The sequence below is a fragment of the Zingiber officinale genome, chromosome 1A (assembly GCF_018446385.1).
Source record: "Zingiber officinale cultivar Zhangliang chromosome 1A, Zo_v1.1, whole genome shotgun sequence".
NCBI classification, from domain to species: domain Eukaryota; kingdom Viridiplantae; phylum Streptophyta; class Magnoliopsida; order Zingiberales; family Zingiberaceae; genus Zingiber; species Zingiber officinale.
In genome coordinates this window covers 80,832,188-80,845,808 of record NC_055987.1, presented here as the reverse complement: position 1 = coordinate 80,845,808, position 13,621 = coordinate 80,832,188, and positions in this window count along the sequence as shown.

The window sequence follows — 13,621 nt, the reverse complement described above, 5'->3', positions numbered from 1 at the left end:
ATAATCCACAGAGCCATCACTTACAGTTGGATATTATTCGTGACACTTGGTTGGAGTAGTATACGGGTATGCTGATTAGTTGTTATCCTTAGATAAGGATCCTTGAGTTGAGCAGTAAATTTAGGGGACCAAATTTTTATTAGTCGGGGAGAATGTAAAATATGATGCCCAAATGATAATTAAATAATAAGGTTATTTGACAAATATTATTATTGGATTTTTCAAGAATTTTTAGAAGTTTTCTAGGATTTAATTAGAGCTCGTATGATATAATTACAGGGGATAGAGATATTGGGCTCGAAGGAGATCTGTTTGGAATCCCAATTAAATTAGGAGTTGATTGAGGAATATATCTAGGGTTTGATTTTACAAATCCCTAAGTTATAAAAGGGAAATTCTCCCGTGCCCTAATCTCTTGCGCACACCGACCCCCACCCTTTCTTATTCTCCTCCTCCGATTTTTCTCTCACGCACAGCCGTCGCTCGCGGCGCCGCTCGCGTGACCAACTGCTAGGGTTGGTCACCGACGCTAGCCTAGCAGCCAGGGCCGACGCCCCACCTCTAGCTTTCCTCGCTTGCGCCGTCTCCTGACCAAGCCGTCTCCGCTGGTTCTCTGCTTCGTCGAGTCACAACCGTCGAGTTCCTGCACCTGAGATGATCTTCCTCTTCTCCCTCAAGCCACGACTGTCGGCTCTCCTCGCACGAGCACCACAACTCCGCCAGGTACACCTCTCCTCAGGCCTCTGCTCTGCACAGCCCGATCTTCGGCGAAAGAGTGGGAAATCCAAGCCCTAGATTCTTCCCTCGTTGCTGCATCCGTGCACTACACCTCCGGCCACGACGAGAGCTGGCCAGTAGGTACATCTTATATTGGTTGCGTTCTATTTGAAAGGGATTCGGGGTGTATAGATAGGTTTTGGTTTTCATTGATCTTGCGTTGTTTTATTTGGGAGGCTTTTGTACGCTTGGATGTTGATCAGATTTGGGTTTAGATGCGATGGAGGTCTTGTTCTTCCTTTGGTTAGCGATAGTTTTGGTAGATGGCAGACTGGTTTCAATGTGGTGTGGTTTCTTCATGGTTGATTTGGTTCTTCCTTTAGTAGGTTTCGTAGATTGCAAATTTGTCTCATTGTTGAATGGCTTCTCCATGTTGGGTTTGATTTTCCTGTAGTAGATTAAGAAGTGGTAATGAGATTTTAATATGGTTTAAGTCTTGTGATGATTTTGGTTTTTAGTTGTTCGATGGAGCAGATTCCTACTGGTGTGCTTTAGGTGGTGCAGTGAACAAAATTAGGTGGTGAGGGTCCCAGTTGGTTTGTTGATTTGGCTAATTTGCTCTTGTCTTCCGGAGGATTTTCATTTTTCCAAATGCTGAACAGTTTTAGATGGAGTGGTTTGGATAGATTGTCATGTGTTTCAATGATATGATTCTTCTTCTTACGGGGTTTAATTTACTGCATTAGAGGTGGGAGATTGTAGTGCATTTTGATGTTGCCTTGCTTCCTCTTGAAGGTCTCGGGTTGTGTTCTGCAGCAGAATTTGGGGGTTTTCTTGCAATTTCTGTTTGAGTGAGCACTGATTTTCTCTTAGGATTTTTCCCTAATCAGATTCGGTTTTAGTTTATCCACCTAATTCATGATGAGTTACTGAATAGTTCGGGTTAGTGGTTATATTGATTAGGGATTTCCCTTAACCTAGTTAGGGGATTTTATTTAGATATTTACCTCATATGATTTTGGCTAAATAAAATACTTTAATACAGGACTTTGATTTGAGACGGTATACGACGTGAGATTTCTGGATACAATCTTCTATAAAGGCGAGTACTTCTTGCTTTGTTTTCCTTTAGTACTTTGACCTTATTGCATGAATTATTTTGGGTAAGGATTGTTTTTACCTTGACTCCACTCTTATTTTCCTGCGTTTGATACTTCCACTCAAAATCTTTGAGTTACTCGTTTTTATATCTATACAGTCTTTTGTTGTTGTCCATGATCAGTAGCAGATATTAGATACAATGTTTGTATGCTTTGACTGTTGTTTATTTATGTACGATATTGAGCATGCTGGCTTCATATAGTATACCTATTTCTGCTTATATATATGATGATTGTCGCATTGTTCGCATCATGTCATTGCATGCATGCCGCATCCTCGGCCACTCGAGAGAGTAGTAGCTGGAGTTGATGTCGCTTGTCCTGTCGTGCCGCACTCGGCCATGTGTGGGTAGTGGTAGCTGGAGTTGCAAGCCGCAGGGACCCCCTTCGCTGTGTAGCTAGTTAGCTACTCAGCACCTGTCCATCCGGTCACTCGCAGGAGTGGCGTTCTTTGGGTGGTACAGTTGTCATTGATCCGGCCTCTCGACCATACAGGAGTCATGGTGAAGAGAGGTGGGCGGGGTGACCATCCGTGCATACGCTGTTATTATGCCTGCTTTGGCTGCTGCTGTTTACTTATGTTATTATTGCTTTCTTATGCTAATGTGGTATGTTTATGCTGCCGTTGCTTCTTGCTGTTGTTCACTTATGCTGATATGCTGTCTTAGGTTGAGATATATTCTCATTGTAGATGTTTAGTCATTGGAAATATGTATATACCTTGCTTATTACCTCTGTAGTATGAGCAGTATTGTAGCAGTTTAGTACCAGTTCTTACCTACTATACCTAGCATAGGATATAGTTTAAGGTATGAGCATTTATTTTGGTTCTATTGTAGTATCTGCTATTCCTTTTATGAGACTGTATACTCTTGGCCCAATTTCTATTTGTACATTATGTTCATGCACTATCTTTCTTTACCCGCTGAGTTCCAATACTTACCACCTCGCAAAATGGTTTTCTTTCACCAGGTAATAGGTAGATGAGTCATGGATTCTTGGAGAGATGTCGGCTGCCAGTCCCACGTCACACTCGAGGATAGTTTTCTTGTTTTGTTTTAGTATTGTTTGGATGGTATGTTGATTTTGTGTATTTTGCTTTTCAATGAGTCGATGTGAATTTTTGGAGTCTAGTATGGTGGTTGCAGACATTTTTGTTAGTGCCGTTGTTAGTTTTACGTCCGTATTATTTTGTGTCTTCCGCTGTGCATGTTTCTAGTCGTGTGGGTTGTTGTTAACTGTGTGGTTGTTTTTATTCATTTATGTCCAGCCAGTTTGGCGGTGTATTTTAATAGCGTGGTTATATTATTTCTATTGTGTATATATTTCAGCCGAGTGTGGCTGATGTATTTTTTGTATGTAGTAATGTTTCATATTGTCCGCCGTACATGGGAGGTGCTGTTGAAATTTTTTCGGACAGGGACCCCCCGGGGCGTGACATCTTGTCCAAACAAGAAACTGAAATTATGTTCTTAGTTAAGGCAGACACATAACAACAATCATCTAATTCTAGTACAAGCCCAGAGGGTAGAGATAGATAGTAAGTTCCTATTGCAATAGCAGCAACCCGTGCTCCATTGCCTACTCGTAGGTATACCTCACCCTTCGTCAATGCCCTGCTATTTCTCAGCGCTTGTACATTAGTACACATGTGCGAAGCACATCCGGTATCTAATACCCACGATGAAGAAATAGAGAGGTTGACTTCTATAACATGTATACCTGAAGTAAAAATCTTATTTCTTTTCTTCTTAAGATCTTCCAGGTATTCTTTTTAGTTCCTCTTCCAGTGCCTTGCTTGTCCTTGATATAGGTGACAAAGATGTTCAACCATATCGTAAGCACTCATCAACTCATGTTCCTTCTGAAGCTCAAAGTTCATGATCGCGAGCATAAGATAGGACACATCTAATGCGTCATCTTGATGCTTCTTGTAAGCATCTCGGTCTGCTCGCGTGGTAGTGGCAGGAGGAGCCTTCGGAATGGGCTACTCCAGAACGTACAGTTTACGTTCTTGGGTGAGAACTAATCTCAGGTTCCTGTACCAGTCAAGGAAATTTGCTCCGTTGAGCTTGTCCTTCTTAAGGACAGAACGCAGAGAGAAGTTGTTCGTGTTTGACGTCATGGAAATTCTACAACAGAAATAAATGCAGAAATAAATATCATATTCTTTTAAATTATTTATTTAGGCCTTCAACTAAATGATGCTCTCTCTAAATTCTATAATTCATGTGGGACAAGATCCACATCATACTAACCCTTGAGTTAGCTTTGGCTAATACGCCCAAGATTTAGTATGATCGGTAGGTAACGATTACAAATTACATCTCTATGCAACTCTTGTTTATAGGATCATTATCCGCAGTTATATTAAAACTTGAGTTAGCTTTGGCTAATACGCCCAAGAATTAATATAAATGTGATTTATGTCCTATCTTTCCAACCGTTGGAAGAATGCCTATAGTTGTACTCGATCCAACCGAGTTAACTAGTTACTCAATCTAATTGAGTTGTACTCACCCATGCGTTGATAGGCGGGAACAAGATTGTCCCTCCGTACCCTACCAAGATAATATGTGTTGCTCTGCTTTGGCAGATTCAACAACACATGTGATCGAGATAGTGATAGGTATCACGACACGGTAGACATTAGAGTTGACGTGATTTAGATCTAATCTAAACGTCGATGTTGTATCATATACTCGATATAGATCTAATCTAATCGATATGGTGCATCTTATACATGATGTAGATCTAATCTAATCGTAAGGGTGTATTTTGTGCACGATTTAGATCTAATCTTAATCGTTAGACACTAATTAATTACTTAATTAAACATGCATCACATACACAAGTAATTAACTAAATTTTGTGATTATGTCATGGCCCTACTACGATCTTCTCAAGCCAATGAGAAGATCGGATGGTCAACCTAAGGTCAACAGCTTCTCAAGCTCCTTCCTTTGACCACCTCGTGTTGCTCGCGCCCTCCTCGTAACTCCGTCTCGAGTGGACCTTCCACCGCTTCAAAATTTATATTACAATTTTGAAACTCGAATTACATTCGAGTCTAAATCTAATTTACAACCAGAATATAAATACGGAGGCATGACGCGCAGGTCGCGTATCAAATACAGCACATACAAACACATGATGGCACGCAGGCCGTATTATAAATTACAATACAAATCCAATCATATTGGGTCTTTTGGGCCATGACTATCACAAAAATAATATATAATTCTAAATTATATATTTTTCATAATTTTTTGTAATTTTTCATAATTTTTACAATTTTATGAGTAAATTTTTCCCGGCGGTCCCGATTAGCGATTTCGGGTGCAATCGCGGAGCAAATCCCCTTGCGGGGTTAGGGGCAGTACCCCTATCCGCGATCTAACCATCACGAGTTTCTCCTAAGCAATCCTACAGCGCCTTAGCCCGTTGTCCCAAAAATTTTTGGGTCGAAACATTGCCGTAACGGAAAAATCTTCTCGGTAGTCGAAGCCTACAAGTGTCTAAACACTTGTGCTTTGCTTCTACGAGAAAAATACCCTTTAAAACTATAAAAATCATGAAATTACCGAAATTCACAGAATGTTTTTGTTTCATAAAAACCAAAAATAAACTCGTACACGCCTTCGTACGTGGCTCTGATACCACTGTTGGGTTTTTCGGGCCGCGAAAGTCGCTTTTTCGCATCGCGGAAACCCCGAAACTCCCTAGCCAACGGATCCGTGCAAAGAAAAATTTTCAAAAAAACTACGAGTATGAGTTTACCTAGATCTACACTTAGATCTACATGGAGAAAATCTTATACCTTCGATGCGTGCCCTTTTCAAATCCCGCTCGTCCAAGGAAGTGCTGGATCTCAAGATTGTCAACGTAGACAATCCTCTAGAAGTATCCATACGAACAAGAAGTGTTCTCTAACACTCAAGGATGGAGAAGAGAACACCACAAGTGTGCTAGCACTTCTTGATGCTCTTGGATGGGATTGGAAGAAGAAGAAAGGAAAAGAAGAGAACACACTCCTCTAAAAAATCTCTATGTGACTTTCACTAACCATTCTTCTTGGATTAGACTCACTCTCCTTTCTTCTCCCTTGCTTGAAACCCACGACAAAGAGAAGAGAAGGAGCAAAAAGAGAGCTTGAGGAAGAAGATGATGTGAATGTGAGTGAATGAAAAATTCATTCTCATTCAAAACCAAAAAGGTAACCCCCATTCTCATTAAATGTGGCCATTAAAGAGAATAGATTTATAACCCCCATGAGGGGGCACACTTTGATGATGTGGCACATCATCATTAGTCCTCCTAATGCCAAATCACTAATGATGTGGCAAATAGTCAAGTCAAACTTGACTCTTCCTCTTCCTCTCAAGTCAAGTCAAACTTGACTTAATCTCTCTCATGGTTGATCTAATCCAATCATTTAGGTCAAGCCAATTTAATATAATGAATCTAATTCATTTAATTAAATTGATTCAATGAGTCATAATCTAAATTAGACTCATTGAACACATGAATCAACTTGAGTCCAACTCAATTAGCTCAATTAGGATTACTCTTAATCCAATTTGATTCATCACATGAATCTAATCCTCTTGGTTCATCATATGAACCTAATCTCCATCCAGTTGTTCTTTGTGTGTGAACCAATAGGTTCTTGTAACGTTGGCAATGCCCCTAAACCCATTTAGGACCATAAGTAATGAGCGGTATCTAGCAATAAATCATTCTACCCAAATTACAAGAATGTTGAGATCCAACATCACCTTGTGACTATTAATTGTGACTCCTCACAATATATGACAAGTGTCCTTCTATCCTAAATATCTAGATTGATTAATGTGAGGCATAGACCGTGTCATCCTCTAATCAATCTAAATCTTGAACTCCTAGTAGACTCACTCAATCAAATGAGCTCAATATCTTATATTGACTCATTTGGGAATGACCATGCACTTCGTGGTCTCACTCTATCAAGAATATCGATGTCTCTCCCGTCATATAGGAGGGATAGATCCCATCTACATCACACACATCCCTTTGCATAATTTGTTACATACCCAGTAATCGCCTTTATAGTCCACCCAATTACGGGTGACGTTTGATGAAACCAAAGTACATAACTCCTTATGTAGGGAACCATGGTGACTTCAGGTCTAAGGAATAATAGTCATACTAATAGCCACATGAGAAAGTATATGACACTTATATAACGATCTATGATACTTTCTCATGGCGGGTCATTCAGTATACAATCTCCAATGCATACCCATGTGTCAACTTGATATCTCCATATCCATGACTTGTGAGATTAAGTCATCGAGTTGACCTACATGCTAGCCTTATTGTATTAACATTGTCCCTGAATGATAATACTCAACTAGGAATGATTAAGAGTAGTAGTACCTATATCATCTCACTATCGATTCAACCAATCGATTGATATAGGTAAGAACCTTCTACTCAAGGACTCTATTATACTTAGTTTATTTGGCACCAATACAAGTAAGTATAATAACCAAAACAAATGCCTTTATTTATTTAAGAATATGATACAACAAGTTCATAATACAATCATCAAATGATTGGCTCTAGGACTCTAACTAACACTAGCCAAGGATCTCCTCGCCAGTCTTAGGTCACTAACACTTTGTTGGCTTGTCTCACTGTGCATAGGAGCGTGGAGGAGTCTCTTCAGATCTTCGGAGTTCATCTTCACTGGAGGTTATCATCGTTCATCGGAACCAGTGCTCATCTTCGCAGATTTCAAACAGGATCAAATTTGGCGCCGTTTGTAGCAACTATTCACTTGGATCTGAGACTACGAAGATGGAGGAAGCTAGTAAACCCAATACCATCACTATCTCTCAAGATGATCTGGAGTTGCTCATCAATGCCAGAGTATAGAAAATACTACAGCAACAACAACAAGAAGTCAATACTGGTGGTACGTTACCTATAGTGCCAACTCCGACGATGTCTATAACCTCTTATCATCAAGAGAGGGATATCAAAGGAGGAGATTCAGCTCGTCTGTTCTCTGCTCCTCTCTCTCCAACTCGATGTCCTAAAGTCTATTTTCGAACACCTCTAGAATAAGGATGACACAGAGCAGCTCTTCAAGAATCCTCTAGAGAAACCCCTGTAAGGGAAAAGTGAAAGGGGAAGCTGGTAGCTAGTGATAATTCTCCAGAAAGAATTATTACTCCATTCTTTCAACGAGTGCTGGATGATCTGTTGCCAAAGCATTATCAGAATTTAAATGTTGGAGAATATTCGGGAACAACTGATCCTGAAGATCATCTTCTCAAGTTTGAGCATGCAACACTTCTCCAACAATTCACTAATGGAGTCAAGTGTAGGATGTTTCTTACTACTTTCGGAGGAGCAACTCAAAGATGGTTTAAGCGACTGTCGGAGAATTCTATTCATCATTTCAAAGATTTCGACAAGGTATTCTTGCATCATTTTTTTAGCAATCGAAGGTACCACAAAACTCTGTGGAGTCTATTTTCTATCAAGAAAGGTCCTAAAGAGTCTATTAGGGCTTATATTAAGAGATTTAATCAAGTGGCTATTGATGTTCCATCAGCCACTATAGAGATCTTGGTAAGCGCCTTCTCTCAGGGGCTTAATGATAATGATTTTTTCAAGGATTTGGTTAGGAATCCTCCTACCAATTTTGATATATTAATTGAACGGGCTTCAGAATTTATCAATGTGGAAGAGGCTCAAGCTGCTCGTAGGAAAGAAGTTAACGCCCCTGCACTAGTTCCAGCGGTAACCCACCCAAGGGGACCTGCCCAGCCTCCTAAAGGACCTCGGGTGGACTTGCCCCATCGTCATCCTGAGCCACAACCTCAAGCAATGCAACACGTGGGACTTCCTCAACATTTTTCTCAAAGATGGTGCACATACCATCTGACTAATACTCATAATACAAAAAATGGTTTCACTTTGAATAATCAACAAGCAGGCAACACTCGATACCATCGGCGTTCTCCAATCTCAAATCTCCAGCAGTATCCTCGACAAGAGAGCCCGCTTAAAATTGAATATCAACCGAGCGGGTCACAAGTTAGAATATTACCTCTTCCTGTGGTACAAGCTCAAGCACTTGGCCAAGCACAGTCAGAGCCATCATCACCTCAATAGGAAGAGAATCGTAGTAATGTCGCTCGGGGCAACATTAGCATGATAGCAGGAGGGCCTATTGATGGCGACTCTAATTGGGCGAGGAAGTCGCACGCTCGGCGACTAACAATTCATGTCGTTGGATGTAGTGCTGAAAAGGCAGCCGGGCGGGAGATCAGTTTCGGGCCCAGAGATTTGGTGGGGGTAGAAGTACCCCATGATGATGCGCTGATAATCAAGGTTGTTATATCCAATTATAATATCTCACGTACTTTTATTGATACTGCTATCTCTGTTAACATCATCTTTAAACAAGCTTTTGATCAGTTGCAGATTGACCCGAGCGAGCATCAACCTATGGTTACTCCATTGTACGGGTTCACAGGCAATAAGGTACAACCATTGGGTCAGATAAAATTGGCCATATCTTTAGGGGAGGAGCCTCTTATGCGAACTTGTCGATCGATCTTCATAGTTGTGGATGCCCCATTAGCCTACAACGTTATCCTGGGCCGGCCGACCTTGAATGAATTTAGGGCGGTAGTTTCTACTTTCTGTCAAAAGATAAAATTCCCTATGAATGATCAAGTAGGGGAAGCTAAGCGAGACCAAATAACAACGCGTAAGTGTTATGTGGAGATTGTCAGGGCGGAAGCTAATGCTGCCCGAAAAGCTCAGAGGATGGATATCAACGCCATTCATGAAAAGCCGCCCACTCTTATATATGAAGAGAAGGATGAAATACAAATACAACCTGGCCGACCGGAAGCTACCACACATATTGTTTCCGACCTGGATCCTGATCTTAGAGAAGATTTAATAAAATGCTTGACAAAAAATAGTGATGTATTCGCTTGGACACGTAAGGAAGTGAAAGGTTTCGTGCCAACAGTTATGGAGCACGTTCTTCATGTTTATCCTGACGCCCGGCTAGTTAAACAAAAAAAGAGGGACTTTGGGGCTGATCAGAATAAGATCAACAAAGAGGAAGTAGACAAGCTACTGGAGGCTAGATACATTCGAGAAGTGCAATTCCCAAACTGGCTGGCTAACGTGGTTCTGGTTTCTAAGCCAGGTAACAAGTGGAGAGTATGTATTGATTTTAGAAATCTTAACAAGGCTTACCCGAAAGACTATTATCCTCTGCCTCACATAGATCAAGTGGTGGATTTCACAACTGGCTATGAGTTTATCAGTATATTGGATGTCTATCAAGGGTATCATCAGATTCCATTCGCCAAGGCAGATCAGGAAAAGGTTAGCTTTATAACTACTGAAGGTACTTATTGCTATAATGTTATGCCTTTTGGTCTAAATAATATAGGAGCTACTTATCAACGACTTATGAACAAGGTTTTCCAGAAGCAGATTGGAAGAAATATGGAAGTTTATGTGGATGATATTCTTATTAAAACTATACGGGCTTCTAGTTTATGTGCTGATATTGAAGAAACTTATAGGACTCTGAGAAGGTATGGGCTCAAGCTCAATCCAAACAAATCTTTATTCGGAGCTAAGAGTGGAAAGTTCTTGGGGTACATGGTTATCGAATGAGGCATAGAGGGCAATCCCAGTAAGGTGAAAGCATTGCAAGACATGACTCCCCCAAAGAACTTGATGGAGGCTTAGAGATTGATAGGGAGGATTACTGCCCTGTCTCACTTCATCTCTCGGTCAGTCGATCGGAGTCTCCCCTTCTTCAAGGTACTCCAATGAGCAACTAAGTTCCAATGGGATGAGGATTGCAACAAGGCGTTCGAAGAATTAAAATAATATTTGTCTACTCTTCCTGTATTAGCTAAACCAATAGTAGGAGAAACTTTGTAGGTGTACTTATCTACCAACGATCATGCTGTTGGTTCTGTTTTAGTAAGACAGTAAGAAAAAGAATAATTACTTGTGTATTTCTTGAGCCATTTATTAAAGGGAGCAGAGTGTCGATATATGACACTCGAGAAGTTAGCTTATGTATTGGTTCTAGCAACTAGGAGGTTACACCCTTATTTTCTATCACACCCAATTATAGTATTGACTAACAATACTCTTGGTCGGGTGCTTGTTAACCTAGAGGCATCCGAGAGATTGATTAAGTGGACGAATAAATTCAGTGAGTATGATATACAGTATCAGCCTAGGGCGACCATCAAAGCCCAAGCTTTAACGGATTTCATAACAGAAATACCAAGTCCTGAAACAAAGGAAACCTGGATTATCTATGTGGATGGATCTTCTACTCGACAAGGTAGTGGAATTGGAGTTCTTCTTATATCTCCTAGGGAAGATCGAATACAGTTATCTGTTAGACTAAATTATAGAGCTACCAACAATGAAGCTGAATATGAAGCATTTATAGCAGGTTTACAAGTTGCTAAGCATGTGGGAGCTACTAGAGTGGTAATTCATTCTAATTCCCAATTGGCAACGCAACAATTGATGGGTAGCTTTGGGATTAGCAATGAAAAACTCAAGCTATATGTAGAGGCTTTTGATAATTTGAAAGTTGAATTTCAGGAAGTAAGTATAAAAAACCCCTCAAATAGACAATCAAGTAGCAGATGAGTTAGTTAAATTGGTTTTTGCCATTATGCCTTGGAATTTGGATAAGCTAGTGGAACAAACATTATTAGTATCATGTGTGGAACAACAGGATAATCTGGAAATTTAAGGTGATTGGAGAACACCAATCATTCTATTTTTATGACAAGGAATTCTACCCACTGATGCAGAGCAAGCTAGGGTATTTAAGAAAAGGGCAAGCCAATATACTATGATTGGAGATCACTTATATAAAAGGTCTTTCTCTAGTCCGTTGCTCTAATGTGTGGGATCAGAAGTTATAAAATATATTCTACAAGAAGTGCATCAAGGTTCTTGTGGTAGTCATATGATAGGTAGGTCTCTGGCTAGGAAAATATTATTAGCTGGATATTTTTGGCCTACTTTACAAGCAGATGTTGCTCAGCTAGTGAGAACCTGTTTGTCCTATCAAAAACATCAAAATATTTCTCACCATCCTACTAAATTATTGAAGACTTCTATAGTATCTTGTCCTTTTGATCAATGAGGCATGGACATAGTAGGGTCTTTCCCTCTTGCACCTACCCAGAGAAGGTTCTTATTAGTAGCAATGCATTATTTCTCCAAATGGATGGAAGCAGAACCATTGGCCAGAATTAATGAACACACAGTTATCAAATTTCTGTGGCAGTATATTGTTAGTAGATTTGGTATTCCATAAAAAATAGTTTTTGACAATGAAAGGCAATTTCAAGGGAGGAAAATTAAGAAATGGTGTTCTGATTACGACATTATACAAGCTTTTACCTCTGTGGCATATCCACAGAGCAATGGACAAGCTGAAGTAACCAATAGGAAAATTATTAGAGGACTCAAAACTAAGCTGGATCATATTGGTGGTAGTTGGGTAGATGAATTTGTTAGCTAGAGCCCTAGAGCTAATCAAATGATGATTGTTGTATGGACTCATTGTATCATATTCCTATGTATATAAAGGCATTTGTTTTGGTTATTATACTTGTATTGGTGCCAAATAACTAAGTATAATAGTGTCCTTTAGTAGAAGGTTCTTATCTATATCAATCGATTGGTTGAATCGATAGTGAGATGATATAGATGTTAGAGTGTATACTAAAAGCCTAGCTTTTGGTATAAACATTTATCTAGAAATAAGAATCACATTGGTCAAATGACTACATTTATGATAAATGTAGTTGTTCAATTAATTTATATTGTAGATAACATGGTGTGTGGTGTCACACACAGAAGATCATGTTATCAGTACCTTATAAATTATAAACAGTAGCTCACGACCAAGATGGAAAGGAACAAACCATTGGAAGGTCGTAGTGTAATTAGATATTAGTTTATCTTAACTATATAATTACACTAGTATACTTAGAGTGTATTGAGTAGGACCATTTGATGTCGTTCCTTTTATACTGACTTTATGAAGGAACAAAGACCTCAGTTATTATGGAAGTATGTGCTCTTAATCCTAATATAATAACAAGCACATATATTTGATATTTATTTCTTTAATTTATCAATGGGTGAGATTTAGTTCGATAAATCAATAAGCCCGATAAGTTGGGAAATGATATCACTTATAGTGTGTGTTGTTGATTATAGAAGGAAACTGTGTCCTAGTGATCTAGGTTGAGAATGTCCCCAAGAGGAGCTCATAAGGATTGTCATGTTAAACCCTGCAGGTGGACTTAGTCCGACATGACGATGAAGTTGAGTGGTACTACTCTTGGAGCTAGATATTAATTAAGCGAGTTGTCAGTAACTTACTTAATTAGTGGACATTTGTTATCTTAAACACAGGGAGACTAACACACTCATAATAAGAAGGAGCTCAAAATGTAATTTGGGATTGGTGTGATAGTTCAATAATAGTTCTCTAGTGGAATAAATTATTATTGATAAAATTAAGTTGTGTGTTCGGGGCGAACACGAGATGCTTAATTTTATCGGGAGACTAAAACCAATTCCTCCTCTCGGTCCCTATCGTAGCCTCTTAATTATAGAGTACTATACCCACCTATACCCACCTTCTTACCCATCCTATAGGGGTC